Source organism: Macaca fascicularis, chromosome 10 (assembly GCF_037993035.2).
Source record: "Macaca fascicularis isolate 582-1 chromosome 10, T2T-MFA8v1.1".
Lineage (NCBI taxonomy): Eukaryota > Metazoa > Chordata > Mammalia > Primates > Cercopithecidae > Macaca > Macaca fascicularis.
This window is the reverse complement of record NC_088384.1, coordinates 28011302-28021878: the sequence shown is the minus strand read 5'-3', so window position 1 is coordinate 28021878 and position 10577 is coordinate 28011302. Positions and strand designations below refer to the sequence as shown.

Below are 10577 nucleotides of genomic sequence, written 5' to 3'. Positions count from 1 at the left end.
ACATTTGGGTTTGGTGCCGGGATCTGCCCTGAGCCCATTCATCAAGTTACAGCCTCTGACCTCAGGGTCCTCAGCTGTAATGGGGGAATGATGCCACTCACAGCCTTGGAGGGCTCAGAGGTATAAAGAATGCAAACGTGCTTAGCAAACTATGAGGTGCAGTTGATTATTACACTATTAGTATTTTGAAGTATTTTTTTCTTTTTCTTTCTTTTTTTTTTTTTTTTGAGATGAAGTCTCACTCTGTAGCCCAGGCTGGAGTGCAGTGGTGCGATCTCAGCTCACTGCAACCAGGATCAAGTGACTCTCCTGCCTCAGCCTCCCGAGTACCTGAGATTACAGGTGCACGCCATTGCACCTGGCTAATTTTTTTGGGGGGACGGAGTCTTACTCTGTTGCCAGGCTAGAGTGCAGTGGTGTGATCTTGGCTCGCTGCAACCTCCACCTCCCAGGTTCAAGCGATTCTCCTGCCTTGGCCTCCTGAGTAGCTGGGCTAACAGGTGTGTACCACCATGCCCAGCTAATCTAATTTTTGTATTTTTAGTAGAGGCATGGTTTCCCCACGTTTGCCAGGCCAGTCTCGATCTCCTGACCTCAGGTGATCCACCTGCCTTGGCCTCCCAAAGTGCTGGGATTACAGGCATGAGCCACTGTGCCTGGGACTCTTATGAGTCTTTAATACCAAGGATGCTTCCTCAAGATAAAGGCTCAAGTCCATTTCAGTGTCGACTGTCAGGGACTCAGCTGCAGACTCTTTTGATTTGTCTGCTTTTTGTTTGTTTTTGATTTTTTTGTTTTTTGCAAGCCTTTATGCTGCTTTCCTGTCTTTCTCCTCTTCCTGAGTTCCCTTCCTCATAACTACAGCGTGACCTCCACCAAGCTTGCAAGCTTGCTGTTTGCTGCAAAGAAACCTGGACTGACAATCTCTCTTCTGTCATCTGGACAGCCAGACTGAGTGTCCCCTTCTACCTGTGTACATGTCCTCTAACACCTAACCCTTTGCAGCTTCTGTTTTTTTTTTTTTCTTTTGGAGACAGAGTTTTGCTGTTGTTGTCCAGGCTGGAGTGCAATGGCAAGATCTCGGCTCACCACAACCTCTGCCTCCTGAGTTCAAGTGATTCCCTTGCCTCGGCCTCCTGAGTAGCTGGGGTTATAGGCATGCGCCATCACACCTGGCTTATTTTGTATTTTTATTAGAGACGGGGTTTCTCTGTGTTGGTCAGGCTGGTCTCAAACTCCCTACCTCAGGTGATCCACCTGCCTCGGCCTCCCAAAGTGCTGGGATTACAGGTATGAGTCACTATGCCCGGCCAGCTTCTGTTTCTTTATCTATAAACAGTACTGTCATGAAGATGCAATCAGATGGATTTTAGCTCAGAGCCTGCCACCTGGTGACTTACCCATATTAGGTATTGTGGTTACAGCCCTGCTGTCAAACCACTTCTCCGACTCTCTAGCCTCAATTCATTTGTCAAAGCGTATGGCCCCGGTATTTTGCTGCATATTCAGAAGTATGACCTCACGTCTACAGAATGCCACTGGCTTTCACACGAAGCCTCCCAGAAAGGGATGCCAGGCCTCGACACTGGCTGGTGGATCTCAGGACTTGCCACTCCATTTTCGCATTTTTCAGGACCACATGGCATACAGTTGGTCTCACAGTCTTTCCTGTCTTCCCAGTGGTCAGCTGCAGCCCAGTTCTAGGGCTTCTGTGGGGGAAGACAGGAGAGGGCTGGGAGTCAGGGCACTAAAATGTGTCAGATGAAGCTTTGCTTGCAAGGAGCTTACCACTTGGATGGTGGAGAAGGCCCAGAAGGCACTACTACAGTGCTTCCAAATCAGGAAAATGTTGCTAAATGCCCATACTACTCAGGATCACATGGGAGCCCAGAGTGGGACACCTGGATCGACCTGACATTGATGATGTTTGGCTAGAATACTGATGGATGAATGGGAGATAGCAAGACCGACACTGAGGGAAGGGCATCCCAGGCACAGGGAAGAGCATTTAGGAAGACTTGAAACAGTCGGATATATTCTGAGAATTCCAAATAATTCCACTCTTAAGTTGAGCCAGGGCATAAAGTCTTTAAACTATAACACATTCCAGCCATTGGTCTCTTTTTCTCCCTCTATTCCATCCCATATAGCTCAATACTATAGCTAGATTTATCTTTCTTCCTTCCTTTCTTTCTTTTTTAAGATGGGGTTTTGACTGGGAGCAGTGGCTCACACCTGTAATCCCAGCACTTTAGGAGGCTGAGGGGGGTAGATCACCTGAGGTCAGGAGTTCGAGACCAGCCTGAACAACATTGAGAAACCTCATCTTTACTAAAAATACAAAATTAGCCGGGCATGGTGTTGCATGCCTGTAATCCCAGCTACTTGGGAGGCTGAGACAGGAGAATCGCTTGAACCTGGGAGGCAGAGGTTGTGGTGAGCCGGGACCATGCCATTGCACTCCAGCCTGGGCAACAAGAGCGAAACTCCGTCTCAAAAAATAAATAAAAATAAAACAAAATAAAATAAATTTGGCTCCTCTGATTTTAAAATTGATTGGGGCTCCCTATGACCTAAAGAACCAAGATCAAACTCCCTGTTTTGACCTTCAAAACTCTTCACAGCCTTCCCCCAAACTCCTTCATGTCTCCTCCCTACCTTTTCTTATAGCCACTTGGATGACTTCCTGTTCTCCAAGCAGGCCAGTCACCCTTTTTGTCCAGACTTCTCCCTCTGCCTGGAATGTTCTTCTCCCCTTCTTCCTTGGGCAAATTCCCCCTATCTTCCAAGACCCAATGCAGAGGACGGTTTACTGGAAGCCCCTTCAGGGTACTCCCAGTGCCTAGAATCCAGCCTGTCATTTTGGTTGAATCAGATCAAGGACATCTTCCCTGAGTACCCAACAGAGATGCCCCCCTACACCCACCCCCTTGTGCTCCCTGCACTCCTGCTCCATGCTATGTTGGAACTTCTTGAAGTCAGGCTTCATTTCTTTTCTGTTTCGTTTCTTTCTTTCTTTCTTTTTTTTTTTTGAAACAGAGTCTCACTCTGTCGCCCAGGCTGGAGTGCAGTGGCGCGATCTCGGCTCACTGCAACCTCTGCTTCCCAGGTTCAAGCCATTCTCCTGCCTCAGCCTCCTGAGTAGCTGGGACTACAGGCGCTCACCACCACACCCAGTTAATAGAGACGGAGTTTCATCATATTAGCCAGGCTGGTCTCAAATTCCTGACCTCAGGTGATCCGCCCACCTCAGCCTCCCAAAATGCTGGGATTACAGGCATGAGCCACCGTGCCCAGCCTCATTTCTTTTCTTTTTTAGAGGAGTCAGGCTGGAGTGCAGTGGCACAATAGCTCACTGTAGCCTCCAACTCTTGGGCTCAAGTTCTCCTGCCTCAGCCTCCTGAGTAGCTAGGGGACTGCAGGGGTGCACCACCACGCCCGGCTATTTTCTTTTTTTAATTAAATTTTTGTAGAGACGAGGTCTTGTTATATTGCCCAGGCTGGTCTCCAACTCATAGCCTCAAGCGATCCTCCCACCTCTGCTTCCCAAAGTGCTGGGATTACAGCTGTGAGCCTCCGCGCCTGGCACAGGCTTTATTTCTTATGCTCCTTCCTTTTTCCTGGATGCCTTTCTAACTCTGTATCTGGCACATAGAGGTGCTCCCTACGTGTTTGTTGAATGAATGAATGAATGAATGAGCGAACATGCCATTTCATCTTATGTATCTCTTGAACCCGCCAGGCCCAGGCCTGATGTCATAGCCTCTACCCATGGCCAGAGTCTCCAGTCCCCTGCATGTCTGCTGGCCACAGCGCGAACGCCGAGGCACCACCCTTCCCAACCCCAGCTCCGTCCCCTTCCCTGCCGGGGTGCCCCTGACCCTTTCCCCGCCGGCTTCGCGGTCCCGGGACCGCCAGTCTACAGCTCAGCCGGGGGTGTCCCCACCCACAGCCAGGATTGGAGGACGGAGGCAACGCCCACCCCGCCAGGCGGCCTCCTATTGGCACGGCTGCCTCCAGGGGCGGGGACAGGGCCGGGCGCCAGCAGATGCCATCCAGGCCCGAAAAGCTCAGGCCAGTGGCGGGCGCGACACTGTCCGCGCGGCCAGGCGGAGGTGAGTGCGCCGCGGCCGGAGGGGCGGGACGGGCGCGGAGGACGCCAAGAACCGTGGCGCGCGCTCAGTCCTCAACGCCCTGAGCTCGTAGTCGGTCCGGCCCGGGGACCTTGCTGGCCGAGGAGGTCGTCAGTCAACTCTTGTCTTCCAGACCTGGAGGACCCAAGCTTCCGGACGACGAGGACCCGCCCAACATGGCCTCGGAGGTGAGTGGGACCTCGGGGACGCCGGTCCTCCCAGCCTCGAAACGAGAGGATGGGGGCGCCAGACCTGCCTCGGCCACCCTGCTGGGAATCCGCCTTCAGGAAGCCTTCACCCCCAGCACTCCCAGGCGCATCTTCTGGAGCTCAGCAGTCACCTTTACCGGGACTAATCACTGTCCCCAGGCAGCCCTTATGGCAAACCCACCAACCCACGCTACTAGGGGTAGAGTGGCTCTGCGCTGACCTCACAGTGATGCCTGCCTGGCCAGGAAAACTGCTCCCACGCCTTCAGACCCCCACCTCTTCATTCCTTCTTCCCACATGTCCTGTCAGGTCCCACCCCGTACCACACCCTTTCTGCTACAGCAATTGTCCCTGTTTGTAGAATAAGTCTCAGCCCCTAAAGTATTATTGTCCTGAACTGTGGCATGTGGAAAGAGCCAGGAAAAAGGGGACGTCGCCCCGTGGCTCCAGCAACCCCGGTGCCTGATCCCTTCCTGTCTCACTGGACGCTGCTCCTTAGGATCAGCGACTCCTGGCTTCTCTTCCCGACCACTGAGATGCGGGAGTCCCAGGCACAGGTTTCCTTCCTTGGGCCTCAGTTGATTTATCTGGCAGTGGGGGGTAATAATAGCTGTCGGCCTCCCTCCGAAAGGCACTAGATTATGAGGCCATTGCTTTGGACCCTTCAGGTTAAAGAAGCTGTTTGATGCTTGATGAAGGGAACTCCGGGAAGCAGGAGCTCTGGGTTCCAGCACTTTCTGGCCCTCATTAGCTAGCAATTCATTTCCTCTTTCTCAGTGCCCTTCAAGCTTCTGGGTCATGGGAGAGGGCAGGGGGGCAGGGCCTGGACTTTGGAGCCAAACAGACTCGGTTTCTGTACCAGTAACTTGAGCCCTCTGAACCTCTTTCCTCATTTGTGAAATAGGCGTGATATTGTGATATTGCTCACTTCATAGAAGGCTGTAATAACATACATCGAATCCCTAGCACAGGACTGAGCAACAGTAGGGGCTCAATAAATGGTGGCTAATCACAACAGTACTGATATTTCTACTTTGGGAGGCTGAGACGGGAAGGTTGCTGAAACCCAGGAATTCCAGGTCAGCCTGGGCAACATAGTGAGACCCTGTTTCTACAAACATATTTGAGGCTGGGTGCGGTGGCTCACGCCTGTAATCCCAGCACTTTGGGAGGCCCAGGTGGGCAGATCACGAGGTCAGGAGATCAAGACTATCCTGGCTATCCCGGTGAAACCCCATCTCTACTAAAAGTACAATAAAATTAGCCAGGCACCGTGGCGGGTGCCTGTAGTCCCAGCTACTCAGGAGGCTGAGCCAGGAGAATGGCGTGAACCGGGGAGGCAGAACTTGCAGTGAGCCGAGATGGTGCCACTGCACTCCAGCCTGGGCAACAGAGCAAGACTCCGTCTCAAAAAAAAAAAAAAAAATTGAAAATTACCCAGGTGTGGTCATGTACACCTAGAGGCCTCTAGAGGCAGGAGGATCGCTTGAGCCCAGGAGTTTGAGACTGCAGTGTGCATGATCTCACTACTGCACTCCAGCCCAGGCAATCTCAAAAAACAAAAAACAAAAAACAAAAAAACCCGCCAGGTGTGGTGGGTCATGCCTATAATCCCAGCACTTTGGGATGCCAAGGTGGGTGGACCACCTAAGGTCAGGAGTTTGAGACCAGCCTGGCCAACATGGTGAAACTCCATCTCTACTAAAAATAGAAAAATTAGCCGGGCGTGGTGGGGCATGCCTGTATTCCCAGCTACTAGGGATGCTGAGGCAGAAGAATCACTTGAATCTAGGAGGTGGAGGTTGCACTGAGCTGAGATTGCGCCACTGCACTCCAGCCTGGGTGACGGAGTGAGACTGTTCCAAAAAACAAAACAAAACAACAACAATAAAACCACACACTCCAGCCTGGGTGACGAAGTGAGACTGTTCCAAAAAACAAAACAAAACAACAACAATAAAACCACAGTGATCTCCTAAAAAACAGAAAAGAAAAAAGCATGGTGTGATGGTGCATGCCTATAATCCCAGCTACTCAGGAGGCTAAGCCAGGATTGCTTGAGGCTAGGAGTTCAAGACCTACCTGGGCAACATCGTGAGTCTCTGTCTCATTGGGGGGTGGGGGAAAATGACCTCCTGCCTTGGGTGTCATTGGCAGGACGGGTGGGACCTGATGGGCATGGGTGGTCCTGTCAGTCGCTGTCCATCTCCCTTCCTTCCCAGCGTCCCCTGGGCTCCCCCTGCCCTCATTCACCCCTTGCTGAACCTACCTTTTCCTGGACCATTCAGGCACCATCACGGGGTATTACTCAGCTGAGGCCTGTACCAGTGCTGCAAGGGTGACCTATGCCCTCCTAAGGGGCATGGTGTATGGAGTGATAGTCAGTCACCCAGCTAGTATGTGATGCCAGGCACTGGGTTAGATACCTCCTCCACCCTAGAGAGTGACGTACAGATAAATTCCCCCACACTGACCTTGAGGGGAGGGTGACTGGGATGTAGGGCCTGGAGGGGACCTGCCCTGTGCTGCAGTCAAGGGAGGCATGGCCACACCAAGCCTGCAGAAGGCCGTGAGGCCAGGCTGGGCACACAGCGAGTGTTTAGTAGAGAGCCCGTGGTAACACAGAGACCTCTCCTACATAAATCTCACCGAACTCCTGACAAGAGGGGTCTGACATTAAAGGCCAAGTACGGTGGTTTACGCATGTAATCCCAACACTTGGGAGGCCAAGGTAGGAGGATCACTTGAAGCCAGGAGTCAGTTCAAAACCAACCTGGGCAACATAGCAAGATCCCAGCTACCACATTAAAAAAAAAAAAAAAAAGAAAAAGAAACAAGCCAAGCCGGGTGCAGTGGCTCACACCTGTAATCCCAGCACTGTGGGAGGCTGAGGCGAGTGGATCACTTGACGCCAGGAGTTTGAGACCAGCCTGGCCAACATGGTGGAACCCCATCTCTAATAAAAATACAAAAATTAGCCAGGTATGGTGGCACATGCCTGTAATGCAGCTACTCGGGAGGCTGAGGCAGGAAAATCGCTTGAACCTGGCAGGTGGAGGTTGCCGTGAGCTGAGAGGGTGCTGCCGCACTCCAACCTGGGCGACAGAGCAGGACTCTATCTAAAAAACAAGCAAAAAACTAGCCGGTTGTAGTGGTGTGTGCCTATAGTCCCAGCTACTTGGAAGGCTGATGCGGGAGGATCGCTTGAGCCCAGCAGCGGGAGGCTGCAGTGAGCTGTGGTGGCACCACTGCACTCCAACCTGGGTAAAAGCAAGACCCTGTCCCTAAAAGAAAAACGAAATGTTTGAAACTTACATTTTAATAACAACAAGGATAAAGAAGCTCAACTCAAGGAAGAATGAATAAGCCCTACGAGGTGATTTGGGAGCAATGACAGATTTTGTTAACTAAAGAAGCAAACTCCAGCAGTGAGGACGTGACACCAAATCCCCAAAAGGGTCAAAGCTCTGGGTCACAGATAAAATCTTCCAGAGCAGTTGTTCCCAGACTGCCATTCTTGGCCATCATAATTATTGCCCAGGAACTTGCTAGAAATGGAAACTTTCGGCTGGTCGCGGTGGCTGACACCTGTAATCCCAGCACTTTGCGATGCCGAGGCGGGCGGATCATCTGAGGTCAGGAGTTCGAGACCAGCCTGACCTACATGAAGAAACCCCCGTCTCTACTAAAAATACAAAAAATTAGCTGGGCGTGGTGGCAGACACCTATAGTCCCAGCTACTTGGGTGACCGGAGGCAGGAGAATTGCCGACCACAGGCATTCAGAGAAATAAACAAAGTAATTTCTTTCTTTCTTTTTTCTTTTTATTTTGAGACAGAGTCTCACTCGGGCACCCAGGCTGGAGCGCAGTGATGTGATCTCGGCTTACTGCAGCCTCAATCTGGGCGCAAGATCCTTGTGCCTCAGTCTCTTAAGTAGCTGGGACCACAGGTGTGTACCAGCACTCTTGGCTGGTTTTTGTATTTTTTTTTTGTAGAGATGGGATCTTGCTATGCTGCCCAGGCTACAGTTAGAAATTTATATCAGGCAGAACCAAGAAACACATTATATGTCCCTCATTCCACCTGTTTAAAATTCCCTTCTTGCCTTTTCCCTTTTCATATGTTAGGTTTTGAGCTCCTTGGCCTTCTTTTTTTTTTTCTTTTTGCAGCTTATGGAAAATTGATACTGAGCTTGATAATGTTGTGAGAGAAAAGGAATTTCAGGAAAACAAGAAAGGCCAGGTGTGGTGACTCACACCTGTAATCCAAGCACTCTGGGAGGCTGAGGCGGGTGGATCACCTGAGATCAGGAATTTGAGATCAGCCTGGTCAACATGGTGAAACCCTGTCTCTACTAGAAATACAAAAATTATCCAGCAGGCATGGTGGGGCACACCTGTAGTCCCAGCTACTCAGGAGGCTGTGGCAGGAGAATCGCTTGAATCCAGGAAGTGGAGGTTGTGGTGAGCCGAGATCGTCCCATTGCACGCGAGGATGTGTCTCTTCTTTTCAGCAGCTGCAAAGTGGTAGACACCATTTCATGTCATAAAATTGATTCAAAGATCCTTGCCCGAATAAGGAGTGTGATTGATATACTCATGAAATTTGTTCTGTTTCCTGTTGCTAAAAGTGATACTTGGGAACAAGATACTAAAACATGCAGAAAATGGATGAATCTCAAAAACATGCTGTGTGGAAGAAGCTAGACCCAAAAGAGCATCCCATATAATTCTATTGATGTGAAATTCTGGAAACACCAGATCTAATCCATAGTGACACAGAGCAGATCAGTGGTTGCCTGGGTCAGGGCTGGAAGGTGGATTGCCTGGAAGGGGTCAGAGGGAACTCCCTGGAGTAATGAGAAAGTTCTTTTTTTTTTTGAGACAGGGTCTCACTTTATCACCCAGGCTGGAGTGCAGTGGCTCGATTTCGGCTCACTACAACCTCTGCCTCCCAGGTTCAACCAATTCTCCTGCCTCAGCCTCCCGAATAGCTGGGATTACAGGCATGCACCGTGACACCGAACTGGTTTTTATATTTTTAGTAGAGACAGGGTTTCACCATGTAGTACAGGCTGGTCTTGAACTCCTGACCTCAGGTGATCAGCCTGCCTTGGCCTCCCAAAGTGCTGGGATTACAGGCATGAGCCACCGCACCGACCTAGGGAAAGTTCTTTTTTGTTGATTTGTTTTTGTTTTGAGACAGGTTCTCACTGTGTTGCTCAGGCTGGAGTGCAGTGGTGCTGCCTCAACTCACAACAGCCTTCCTGACCTGAACCTAGGTGATCCTTCCACCTCAGCCTCCCACGTAGCTGGGACCACAGGCCTTTGCCAACACGCTTGGCTAAATTTTTAAATATTCTTTGTAGAGATGATATATCACTATATTGCCCAGGCTGGTCTGGAACTCCTGGGGTCAAGCAATGCTCCCACCTTGGCTTCTCAAAGTGTTGGGAATACAGACATGAGCCATCGCACCTGGCCTTAATTTTTTTTTTTTTTTTTTTTGTGTGACAGCGTCTTGCTCTGTCACCCAGGCTGGAGTGCAGTATTGTGGTCATAGCTCACTGCTGCCTCCAATTCCTGGCTCAAGTGATCCTCCTGCCTCAGCCTCCTAAGAAGCTGGGACCACGGGTGCATGCCACTATGCCCGGCTAATTTTTAAAAAAAATTGTAGCCAGGTATCTCCTATGTTGCTGAGGCTGTCCTGGAAGTACTGGCCTCAAGCAATTCTCCCGGTTCAGCCTCCCAAAGTTGGGACTACAGGCATGAGCCACTGCACCCAGCAGAAAGTTCTATATCTTTTTTTTTTTTTTTTTTTTGAGACAGAGTCTCGCTCTGTTGCCCAGGCTGGAGCGCAGTGGCCGGATCTCAGTTCACAGCAAGCTCCGCCTCCCGGGTTTACGCCATTCTCCTGCCTCAGCCTCCCGAGTAGCTGGGACTACAGGCGCCCGCCACCTCGCCCGGCTAGTTTTTTGTATTTTTTTAGTAGAGACGGGGTTTCACCGTGTTAGCCAGGATGGTCTCCATCTCTTGACCTCATGATCCGCCCGTCTTGGCCTCCCAAAGTGCTGGGATTACAGGTTTGAGCCACCGCGCCCGGCCGGAAAGTTCTATATCTTGATAGTGGCAGTGAGTATTCAGATATATCCATTTGCTAAGCCTCATCAAACTGTACAGTTAAAGCAAGACCCTGTCTCAAAAAAACCTATACACTTAAAATAAGTGCATTGT

At 50.7% G+C, this 10577-nt stretch overlaps 1 protein-coding gene across 8 annotated transcripts in view; it reads left to right on the top strand.

The window, feature by feature from the left end:
• Positions 1 to 4077: 4077 nt before the first annotated feature.
• The window catches only part of LOC102130356 (aspartate-rich protein 1), a 53826-nt gene continuing 47326 nt past the window's right edge, over positions 4078 to 10577 (top strand). For 6 of the 8 annotated variants that reach the window (XM_065522357.2, XM_074004132.1, XM_065522360.2 and 3 more), the window contains exon 1: positions 4078 to 4321. The gene's annotated coding sequence lies outside the window, so the exon portion shown is untranslated. The remainder of the gene's footprint in view (positions 4322 to 10577) is intronic. The other 2 variants (XM_065522355.2, XM_074004133.1) reach the window with 1 other exon arrangement.